The sequence below is a fragment of the Heptranchias perlo genome, unplaced genomic scaffold, assembly GCF_035084215.1.
Source record: "Heptranchias perlo isolate sHepPer1 unplaced genomic scaffold, sHepPer1.hap1 HAP1_SCAFFOLD_391, whole genome shotgun sequence".
NCBI lineage: Eukaryota > Metazoa > Chordata > Chondrichthyes > Hexanchiformes > Hexanchidae > Heptranchias > Heptranchias perlo.
Window position 1 is genome coordinate 206,672 of NW_027139403.1, and position 12,391 is coordinate 219,062.

The following is a 12,391-nucleotide window of genomic DNA, read 5'->3' on the forward strand; positions in this document are numbered from 1 at the left end:
GACAGACACATTATTAATCCCACTCTCAGGGACAGTGTCACACATTTAACCCTCTCTTGCATGTTGTCCCCTCTGCAATCTTGCAGCTCAGGGCCGTTCTGTATTACTCTCAGTGACCGAGAGTTTCACTCCGATTGAAATAAACTGGGACTGTTGCTGCCTGATATTAATCCTACACGGTCCCAGCAAATACACCGACTCCCACTTTCCTCCCCCGTTTCTCCAGGATTGGTTTGAGGAATCCTCCCTCCAGTTTCGGAGTCAAACGTTACTTTATCAGTAAGGGAGCCAAGAATGAACAGAACCCATTGGCTCATTCCACAGCCGCTCACTTTATCTCTTGTAAACAATTTTACAACACCAAGTTATAGTCCAGCAATTTTATTTTAAATTCACAAGCTTTCGGAGGCTTCCTCCTTCATCAGGTGAACGATGTGAAAATGAAATCCTCGAAATGAAATCGCATTTATAATTCACAGAACAATGCTTGGTGATTACAGACAGTTTTTTCAACTGCCCGTTGCCAAGGCAATCAGTGTGCAGACAGACAGGTGTTACCTGCAAGTTCTCAGAATATACAAATCACCAAAAAAAAACAACAAACAAAAAAAAGAGATAGAGAGGTAGAAACATAGAAAAGACAGCAACTGACCCGTTATATTAAAAACAGATAACATTTGTTCGCTGGTGGGGTAACGTGTAGCGTGACATGAACCCAAGATCCCGGTTGAGGCCGTCCTCATGGGTGCGGAACTTGGCTATCAATTTCTGCTCGACGATTTTGCGTTGTTGTGTGTCTCGAAGGCCGCCTTGGAGTACGCTTACCCGAAGGTCGGTGGCTGAATGTCCCTGACTGCTGAAGTGTTCCCCGACTGGGAGGGAACCCTCCTGTCCGGTGATTGTTGCTTTATCTCTGAAAGACTTTTACCCATCAAAAGAGCCCGAGAGAAACAGCAGGGATGGAAACCTCGAGTTTAATAGTTGGAGATTGTAAAGTCAGTCTGGATTCCAGCGTGAGGCACTGGTGGAATCCCATCTGTTTCCCATTCTGGTGCCTGTTCCTGCACTGCCTGTGGAGCCCATTCCCTCTGACCTTTCCCCCAGACCCACTTCCTTTGCTCAGACAGGCGGGAATGGAGAGATCACGGCCCCCGGGGGAAGGGAGCAAAGAGCAGCCTCGTTACAGCAGCTCATCGCTCCGGGACCGTGTCCGCAGATGGGCTCAGAGATCGGCATTGAGTCCGGGGGATGGGCAGGGGGAGTCCGGGGGCTGTTTGTAAGAGGCGGAGTGGATCAGGAACTGGTCCCGGAACATGGAGTGAGAGGGGGGAAGGGAGAGGTCATTCTCGGGCTGGGTGTGGACAGGGTGTGTCCAGGGGAAGGAAGAGAGAATGGGAAGAACCTGCTATTAAAACCATTGCTGCTTTCACTCCCCAAACCAGGAGTGAATGGTCCTGGTTTAGTTCCAGTCTCACCCTGTTTATTGTTATTGGACAGTGAAGAGTGGAAACAGAGCCGGACAGTAAGGATGTGGGGAGTTATACAAAGAGCATCTATTGCAGGCATCAGGTGAGAAGTGTGAAGGACACAATTTAAACAGCGGCTGTTTAGTTTCGGGTGGTCCCATTCATGGATCAGTGCAGGGGTTGGGTTGTGTCTGGATGTCACTAAATTGTTGTAAAATAGCCCAACACACCTGGTGTGCAGAAGCTGAGTGCTGCAGTGGAGTCAGACACTGACACTGTTTGTATCACTGGTTTTCATTTGTGGATATTCAAAATGATCATTAGCAGAGATATTAAACTGATCTCTATTCTATTTTCAACCTCGCTGTTTCTTGAGTTACAAGAGATCATTTTTCTTCCTACAGGCGAATCCTTGAATGATCCAGAATGAATGTGATGTTTCCTCCACCCGAGGCACAAGGAGGAGTGCAGCCAGCTCCTTCTCACACACAGTCGGTACATTATCACCCACCGAGCACAGAGACACAGACAGGTCATCAGTTCCACAGTCTCAGACAGCAGAAGTACTCAGTCCCACACTGATCCCAAGTTCCAGAGACACAATTTCAATCCAACATTCAAACAGAGCGGGTGAGGCAGATTCTGTTCCATTTCCCCCGAACTCTGTCCCGCTGACAGGTGGATACAAAAATCCCAGTCCAAAATCACACTCTCAGATTGAAAGGCACTGTGTCAATCTCACAATAGGGCAACACAGCTACGAATTAAATACCAGAGAGAAATCACACATGGTATCCGATTGAAAGGGACAGAATGAATCCCAATAATGTACCTGAGATTCCAATTGAATACTAGCCCAGAACTCTCTCACACATGACTTTAATACATGAAATATCCATTCGAAAAGTGAACCATTTGCTACAAATTGCAAACAAATCCAAACCTCACGTACAGTATCGATTGAGAAATACTGAAAGATAGTAAACCTGAGAAACAAATTAGATACCTGTTCAGAATGCACTCGTAGAATGAAATTTAAAGATAGAGTATCAATTCTATTAGTGCAGACTGAGATACACATTATATACCAGTCCAAAAATCTCATACAATATTAGACTGAAAGATACAGTATCAATTCCATTTCTACAGACTGATCTACACATTACAAACCAATTCAAAAATGTCACCTTATCCGTTTGAAAGATTCATTATCATCCACAATCGTACTCACAGAGATGAAGATTTAATAGTGGTCCAAAAAGCACACAAATTATCTGATTAAAACCTCCAACATTAAATCCTAAAGTTCGTCCATATTTACAAATTAAATAAGGAGTAAAACTCTTCAAACATTAAGATATTAAAGCTGAAGTATTGAACGCAATAATGTAATCTGAGAGAATAATTATGTACAGATACAGAATGAAACTCACATTCAGATACAGTACCAGAGACACACAGACACAGAATGAATCCAACACTCACAGATACAGAAGGAATCCCAAACTCACATACAGTACTAGAGACTGACAGACACAGAGTTAATCCCACACTCTCATCAAGTACCAGGGACTGATAGGTACAGTATGAATCCCACACTAACATGCAGTATGAGTAACTGCATATTTAGGATGAATTCAACTCCCACATACAGTACTGGGGACTGTATATAAAGAATGAGTCCCACACTCATATGGAGAAACAGAGACTGACAGATACCGAAAGAATCCCACACTAACACACAGTATGAGAGACTGCCGATAAAGAATGAATCACAAACTCTCACACACACAGCTGACAAGATAGAGAATCAATCCCAAGTTCACACACAGTATCAGTGAGTGACAGACACAGAATGAATCCCACACTCACACACTGTACCAGAGACTGAGAGATACAGAATGAATCCCACTAAACTATCAGGGAATCAGCACAGACCAGGGATCAGGGCCTTTACCCAGTCAACCATCAGAGAATCAGCACAGACCAGGGATCAGGGCCTTTACCCAGTCAACCATCAGAGAATCAGCACAGACCAGGGATCAGGGCCTTTACCCAGTAAACTATCAGAGAGTCAGCACAGACCAGGGATCAGGGCCTTTACCCAGTAAACTATCAGAGAATCAGCACAGACCAGGGATCAGGGCCTTTACCCAGTAAACTATCAGAGAGTCAGCACAGACCAGGGATCAGGGCCTTGACCCAGTAAACCATCAGAGAGTCAGCACAGACCAGGGATCAGGGCCTTGACCCAGTAAACCATCAGAGAGTCAGCACAGACCAGGGATCAGGGCCTTGACCCAGTAAACCATCAGAGAGTCAGCACAGACCAGGGATCAGGGCCTTGACCCAGTAAACCATCAGAGAGTCAGCACAGACCAGGGATCAGGGCCTTTACCCAGTAAACTATCAGAGAATCAGCACAGACCGGGGATCAGGGCCTTGACCCAGTAAACTATCAGGGAATCAGCACAGACCAGGGATCAGGGCCTTGACCCAGTAAACTATCAGGGAATCAGCACAGACCAGGGATCAGGGCCTTTACCCAGTAAACGATCAGGGAATCAGCACAGACCAGGGATCAGGGCCTTGACCCAGTAAACTATCAGGGAATCAGCACAGACCGGGGATCAGGGCCTTGACCCAGTAAACTATCAGAGAGTCAGCACAGACCAGGGATCAGGGCCTTTACCCAGTAAACTATCAGGGAATCAGCACAGACCAGGGATCAGGGCCTTGACCCAGTAAACTATCAGGGAATCAGCACAGACCGGGGATCAGGGCCTTTCACCTGTCGGAGAGAACATTGTATCACAGATCGCTTGTGATAAACCTACACATTCTGATTTACAGCCGTGCATAACAGATGTTTGTAGCTGTGATGGCCGAGTGGTTAAGGTGTTGGACTCGGAATCCCCTGGGGATTTCCTGCATACGTTCGAATCATGTTCCCAGTGATACTTCTTAAAGTTATGTTTACTGCTCAAATAACGATGAACTGGAGTTGACGAACCGCATTCCCTCTCTCAGAGAGACTCTCCAGCGCGGCTCATGCTTTTAATTCGGAGCCCAATGGTCTCTTGCAAAATTGCAAGACACGTGAAGGAATCTCTCCCAAGCTCCATCTTGAATTCTGCCCGTTCGCAGAACTTGACATTGATCCTATTTCTTCCTATACTTTGATCCCACCTTGTCCCTGTCTCTTGACTCTCTGTGTTTTTCCCTCATGGACTTCTCAGGCTTCGTTGAACGGCCACGGATGATCGAACCTGGAACACCGGCAGTGAAGGGTAAAGATGGAAAGACTGAGACGGGGGGAGTGGCGAGAGGGTGGATTTGGAATTCCTGAGCGACCGCACTGCGCATTTTCCAGATCTGCTTGGAGCACCAATCCCTTCAATTCATCACTTACAGGGACAATTCGATCCGCGGTTTCTTTTCCCTGAGCTTGGCGAGATCTTAAAAATTGAAAGCGACCAATATCAGAGCGAACCTCGTCACCGACATGATCACAGATACAGAGCGGCCACACTCTGCTTCAGTGAGGGGAAAACCCAGAGCGGTTTCAAGGTTGAATGTAATTGGAAGCAAAGCTCGTTCAATGAAAGTGCAGGTCATTGAGGTGCCTTTAAAGTCCTGATTGTTTGAACTGAATTTCTTTCAAAAGCGCTTGAGATTCAGGTGGAGTGATTTGGGGACTCCTTTTCCCTCTTCGCAAAACTTTGAACCGCAGATCAAGATCCAAAGTCCAGGGCTAAATTAGGGTTTCTCCAGGGTATGAAACATCGAATCAAGAATGATACCCCGACCTCAACGAGCCCAGAAACAAGAACGTGTCACGGACACATTCCATGAGAGGGCTGTCTGTGTGATGAAAAGGCATTTTTGAAAAGACCTCCTGATCAGTTCCGTGTTGGATCCTGAACAAAACACAGTACTGTGTGCTTCTCAAATTCACCAAACACCACGAATTACACAAAGGCACCGCTGGGAGTTGAACCCAGGATCTCCTGTTTACTAGACAGGTGCTTTAACCAACTAAGCCACGGTGCCAATTCATGGTACTGTCTCTCACCTCCTCTCATTAATATCTATCAGCGACACGTCACATTCTGTTGTGGGTTCAGACTGTTTTATCTTTGTCCATTTTGCTTGCCCGTTTCCCTGTGAATCCCGATACTGACTGCGTTTCAAGCTGTGTTTATCTTTCTGTGTCCATCAGTGCTTTGATACACGAATGAATATGTGTGCTTGTGTTTGTTTGTTACTTTAAATAAATTAGGGATGGACAATTCTCGCTCTGACACTGAAGAACTAATTGAACAAATTTCACAGTGAAGTGTTGTTTATTGTGGTGCTGAAACTAAAAAAAATCGTAAAAGGTGCAAAGAGGGAAAACGAGAAAAACTTGTGAGTGAAATTAAGGACAACTTTCAAGGTTTTTACACGGATATTAAGAGAAAGAAGGGTGACTAAGAGTAATGTGGGCCCCTGAAAGACAGATGGAGGTGATATTGTAATTGAAAATCAGGAAATGGCAGACTTGCTAAATCCTCACAGAAAAGCATGAGGATAATAAACCAGAGACACGAGGAAAACTGAAAATAAATCAAGGGGATTCAGTGTAAGTAAAATAATGGTAATGGAGAAAATAATTAGACTAAAGATAGACAAATCTCCAGGACCTGATGTTTACCATCCCAGGGGACGAAGGGGAATAGGTGAGGAAATTGTACATGCTTTAGTCATGATCGTTCAAAACTCTCTTGATTCAGGAATTGTTCCATGGATTGAAAAAATTCAAATGTCATTCCATTAATTAGGAAGGGTAGGAGAGATAAAACAGGAAATTATAGACCTATTAGTCTGACGTCTGTTGTGGGGAAGTTACCAGAATCTGTTATTAGGGAAAGAATGACTGAGCACTTGGATAAACATGAATTGATCAGAGAGAGCCAGCATGGATTTGTAAAGTGTAAGTCAAGTCTAACGAAAATAGTTGAACTTTTTGAAGATGTAACTAACGTGGTAAATGATGGAGTGTCTATGGGGGTTATGTGTGTATTGACTTCCAGAGGCATTCGTTAAGGTTTAACATCAGAGACTGTTCTCATTTCTGTTGACATGTGGAATTCAAAGCAACCCATTGACATGGGGAGGGAGTTGGTTTGGAGGGAGGAGACAGAGAGTAGGGTTAATGGGTATGTACTCAAATTGACAGGATGTGATTAGTGGTGTCCCCCAGGGATCTGTATAAATGAGGCAGATAAAGGAATAGAGAGCGGTATATCCAGGTTTGTTGACGACACCAAGTTAGGAGGCACAGTGAGTAGTGCAGATGGGAGCATAAAGTTGTAAAAGGAAATTGATAGATTCAGTGAGTTGGTAAAACTGTGTCAGATGGAGTTTACATAGAATTACATAGAATGTACATCACAGAAACAGGCAATTCGGCCCAACCAGACTATACCGGTGTTTATGCTGCAGACGAGCCTCCTCCAACCCCTCTTCATCGAACTCGATGAGCAAACACGAATATTCCTTTCTCCTCCATGTGTTTATCTCACTTCACCGTAAATGCATCCATGATATTCGTCTTAACTACTCCTTGTGGGAGCGAGCTGCACATTCTAACGCCTCTCTGGATAAATATGTTTCTCTTGAATGCCAGATTGGATTTATTGATGACTATTATATTCATGGCCCTAAGTTCTGACGTCCCCACTCCCAAAAGTACAAACACCTTATCTACATCTGACCTATCAAACCCTTGCATAATCTGAAAGTCCTGTATCAGGTCACCCTCAGCCTTCTCTTTTCTCGACAAAAGAGCCCCAGACTGTTCAAAGTTTCAATCTGGGGAAATGTGAGGCCATCCACTTTGGCGCGAAGCAAGATAAATCAGAGTATTTTCGAAATGGTGAGAAGCCAGGAACTGTGGGTGAGCAGAGATACTTCGGGAAATCAGGAAGAGTTGGCAGACAGGTGCAAAAAATAATTAAAATGGCTCATGGAATGTCGGCCTTTATCTCAAGGGAACTGGAATTCAAAAGGGTGGAAGTTATGTTAGAATTCTATAAACTCTGCTAAGGCCACATTTAGAGCACGGCATTCAGTCGTGGGCACCAGACCTCAGGAAGGATATATTGGCCTTGCAGGAGGTGCAGCGCAGAAAGACATTGGAAGCAGGGAGAGCGCGTTTGGACCAAGGATAATAAAATAAACTGAAATCCCAGCGCTTCGAGCCATTAAAACCGGCACAAACACACAGCGTAGAAGCCCTCCCCCCTCCACCCCGAATTTGGTGAACTCCAGAAAAAAAATTTTCATTGACTTTTATTAATTTCGTTTTATTAAATGTTGCAACTGAAGGGTTCAATTAATGTTTATTTTCCAAATGCACCTCGGGACCGCCAGTCTCACCATTAATCCCGCCTGGCTATTAAGCAGAGTTCCGGACCAATAGGAGGAGCGGAAATTTATAGGCATTTCATATAACTCGTGGGGTGTTGCAGGGATCAGTACTGTGGCCTCAATTATTTACAATATATATCAATGACTTGGATGGAGGAACAGAGTGTCTTGTGGCCAGATTTGCTGATGGTACAAAGATAGGTGGAAAAGCAAGTTGCAATGAGGACACAACGTGTCTGTGAAGGGATCTTGCCTGGTTAAGCGAATGGCAGATGGAATATAATGTGGGAAAATGTGAAGTCATTCACTTTGGGAGGAAAACAATATTTTGCTTTTTTATTTGAATGGAGAAATACTACAAAATGCTGCAGCACGGAGGGATCTGGGTTTCCTCGTGCAAGAAAGACACAATTCAACATACAGGTGCAGCAGGTAATCCAGAAGGCAAACGGAATATTGGCTTTTATGTCTCGGGGGATGGTGCATTAAAGCAGTGAAGTCATGCTACAAATGTACAGGGTGCTGGAAATGTACAGGAACCTAAAGCAATTAAGATTAGTAAAGAAAAAGTACTGGAGGAATTAATGGGACTAAAAGCTGACAAATTCATTGGACCTGATGGCCGACATCCTCGGGTTTAAAAAGAGGTGGCTGCAGAGAAAGTGGATGCACTGGTTTTATCTTCCAGAGTTCCCATGATTCTAGAAAGGTCCCCATGGATTACAAGGTACCAAATGTAACCCCGTTATTCAAGAAAGGAGGGAGAGAGAAAACAGGGAACTACAGGCCATTTAGCCTGACAATAGTAGTAGGGAAATTGCGAGAATCTATTACTAGGGACGTGGTAACAGGGCACTTAGAAAATCATAATATGATTGGGCACATGCAACATGGTTTTATGAAAGGGAAATCGTGTTTGACAAATCTATTTGAGGTTTTGAGGGTTTAGATAGCAGGGTAGATAAGGGAGAACCAGTGGATGTAGAATATTTGGATTTTCAAAAGGCATTCGATAAGGTGCCACACAAAAGTTTGTTGAACAAGATTAGGGTTCATGGGATTCTGGGTAATATATTAACATGGATTGGGGATTTGATGACGTAGAGAAAACAGAAAGTCGGAATAAACAGGTTATTTTGGGGTTGGCAGGTTGTAACTCGTGGGGTGCCGTGAAGATCAGTGTTTGGGCCTCAGATATTTACAATCTATATTAATGACTTAGATGAGGAACCGAGTGTAATGTATCCAAGTTTGCTGACGATACAAAACTGGGTGGGAAAGTAAGCTGTGAGGAGGACGCAAAGAGGATGCAAAGTGATACAGACAGGTTAAGTGAGTGGGCTAGAAGTTGGCAAATGAAGTATAAAGTGGGGAAATGTGAGGTTATTAACTTTGGTAGGAAGAATAGAAAAGCAGAATATCTTTTAAAAGGTGAGAGACTACGAAATGTTGGAATTCAGAGGGATTTGTGTGTCCTTGTACACGGATCACAGAAAGTTAACATGCAGATGCAGCAAGCAATTAGGAAAGCAAATGGTGTGTTGGCCTTTATTGCGAGGTGGTTGGAGTACAAGGAAAATGAAGTCTTGCTGTAATTATATAGGGCTTTGGTGAGACCGCATCTGGAGTACTGTGTACAGTTTTGATCTCCTTACCTGCGGAACGATACACTTGCCTTAGAGTGGGTGCAACAAAGGTTCACTAGATTGATTCCTGGGATAAGAGGGTTGTCCTGTGAGGAGAGATTGAGCAGAATGGGCCTATATTCTCTGGAGTTTCTGAGGTGTTCTCATTGAAACATGTAAAATTCTTAGAGGGCTCGACAGGGTAGATGCTGGGATGCTGTTTCCCCGAGCTGGAGAGTCCACAACTAATGGTTATAATCTCAAGATAAGGGGCCGGCCATTTGGTACAGAGATGAGGAATAATTTCTTCACTGAGAGGGTTGTGAACCATTGGAATTCTCCACCCCAGAGGGCTGTGGATGCTGAGCCATTGAATAGATTCAAAACTGAGGTAGATAGAATTTTGGACACGAAGGAACTCGAGGGATATGGGGATAGGTCGAGAAAGTGGATTTGAGGCCGAAGATCAGCGATGACGTTATCAAATGGCGGAGCAGGCTCGAGGGACTGAATGGCCAACTCTTGCTCCTTTCGCTGATGTTGGTCCGCTGGAAAAGCAGAACTTGCCAGCTGTTTTAAAACTTTTAGCCTGAACAGGGACTTGAACCCTGGACCCTCAGATCACTACCTGTTTTAAAAGTCTGATGCTCTACCGACTGAGCTATCCAGGCTCGCTGTTGGATTGGTTTCCATCATACAGATTCATGGTGGGACTCTGAATTATCCCCGTCGATTGAGAAGGGGAGAATTCCTTTTTACAATTTTCAGCAACGTGTTGAGGAGAATCCTTGTTTCTGTTGAACATGATGTAAGAAACATGGACAGCGAACTGATGATTTTACAATTCTTCTTGTTTGTACAAAATGTCTTGTCATTCGTTAGCAGCAATTAAAAAATACACTTTACCCAATGGCTCAAAAGCTGAACTTGTTCCACACGGGAGCTGGAAAAGGCCTCTCGAGATTTCAGCCGATCAACAATTGAAAGCTGAATAATTTCACCCGTTACACCGTGACACCAGGCAGCAGATTTGCCTCCCGAATTTTCCCTACACGACACTTCAAACCGATGAATCCCTGCTTCACGGAAAGAAGAATTGTGTTTTTGGTTCTTTAGATTTAAAGATGTCGTGCCGGCCGCTTTACCATTTCAGCTCTCGCCAATCGCCCCCTCTCTCTCCTATAAACAAATAAACTCTCACCTGCTATTGCAAGACGGGAGGCCCGAGGAGCCTCAGTGCCCACATGGGGACATGAAGAAGTCGATGTGTTATGGAACCAGTTGTACCTTGAACTCCAGTCAAAATGTTTAGAAGGTTCAACTACTTTAGATGGCGCTGGAGCTCACAACCCCAGCATTTCTCGAGTGTATAATTATTGTGGAAATAACGCGCGCTGACCGATTGCTCCACTGGAGCCGCGCACGGTCTGTGTCCCCAGTGCTCCCATCAAACAGCTTCATCCTCGGTCTCTCAATTATCGCTTCCTGATCTTTCCAACAAAGAAGCCTCCAACCAAGAGGCGATTCGTTGAACATCAGCAGTGACCTTTAAAAGCCGTGGAATCTGAAACAAAACCCCAGACAATAAAAGTTCTTAATTATATTATTAGTGACTTAAGGACAATTATTTTCATGGTACTTTAAGGAGGATTTGGGCAAAGTGGGAGCTGAAATTATGAAACTCTCTCTGGGCTGTCAGTGATTGAAGAGATGGGAGTTATTTCATTTGAAAACCGAAGCTCGGAACTTTCTGACGGAGAAGTGTGAGAGAAGATTGTGGTTAGTGGCAGTTGCCGGGGAGATCGAGAGGAGAGGGAGAAAAGTCAAAGTCACAGCTGTGACAGCTCAAGTGCTCTGCTTATCTGTAATATTTAGACAGTAATGTACAGTACAGGGCAAACCAGTTTAGAATGTGACCGTGACATGTAAATGTGACGACACGTTCTTGTTTCTGGGCTCACTGAGGTGGGAGTATAATTCTCGATTCGAGGTTCATATCCCGGCGAATCCCTAATTTAGCCCGGGACTTTTGATCTTGATCTGCGGTTCAAACTTTTGCAAAGAGGGAAAGGAAGTCCCCAAATCACTCCACCTGAATCTCAAGCGCTTTCGGAAGAAATTCAGTTCAAACAATCAGGACTTTAAAGGCACCTCAATGACCTGCACTTTCATTGATCGAGCTTTCTTTGCAATTGCATTCGACCTTGAAACCGCTCTGGGCTTTCAACTCACTGAAGCAGAGTGTGGCCGCTCTGTATCTGTGAGCATGTCGGTGACGAGGTTCGCTCTGATATTGGTCGCTTTCAATTTTTAAAAATTTCACCAAACTCAGGGAAAAGAAACCGAGAATCGAATTGTCCCTGTAAGTGATGAATTGAAGGGATTGGTGCTCCAAGCAGATCTGGAAAATGCGCAGTGCGGTCGCTCAGGAATTCCAAATCCACCCTCTCACCACTCGGCGATCATATTAACTGAGCTTTACTCTGGCCCAGTGTCACCGCGCTGAAATCAAGTATTTCTCCGGCACGTTTCTCTTAACTTCACAGTTGCTGGTTTAAGATTGAAGACCGGCTCGTTAGATTTTCACTGCTGCAAGTTTCAACCATTCATTTTGGACTGACTGGAGACAACTGTTCTATTGGTCACTGCAATCAAAAAGTTCAGCTCAATGAATTACTGGTTCAGTGGGTGACTTCTTCACCTGTCTCGGTGGTGCTATCGGTTGGTGCAAAAGTTTGATGTTTCGAGCCCTAATTTTATTTTCCCTCAGGATTCATCACCTCAAAGTTCCAGGGTTTCAATGTGTGTTTTGTCTGCAAGAAAATGTACCGTGATCATTGCCGGCTGAGCAGGGCTGATATTCCACCATTTACCCTGTTGTCGGAG

General features: G+C 44.4%; 1 protein-coding gene and 2 non-coding genes across 3 annotated transcripts in view; 1 reads left to right on the plus strand and 2 right to left on the minus strand.

Annotated features, from left to right (window-relative positions):
• LOC137312007 (zinc finger protein 585A-like) overlaps positions 1-12,391 on the plus strand; it is a 237,209-nt gene that overhangs the window by 205,796 nt on the left and 19,022 nt on the right. The gene's annotated exons all lie outside the window — the stretch shown is intronic.
• On the minus strand, positions 5,446-5,519 carry trnat-agu (transfer RNA threonine (anticodon AGU)). The gene has a single exon. It is a non-coding gene; the product is annotated as a tRNA-Thr (tRNA).
• On the minus strand, positions 10,092-10,176 carry trnak-uuu (transfer RNA lysine (anticodon UUU)). The gene is given in 2 exon segments: positions 10,092-10,127; positions 10,140-10,176. It is a non-coding gene; the product is annotated as a tRNA-Lys (tRNA).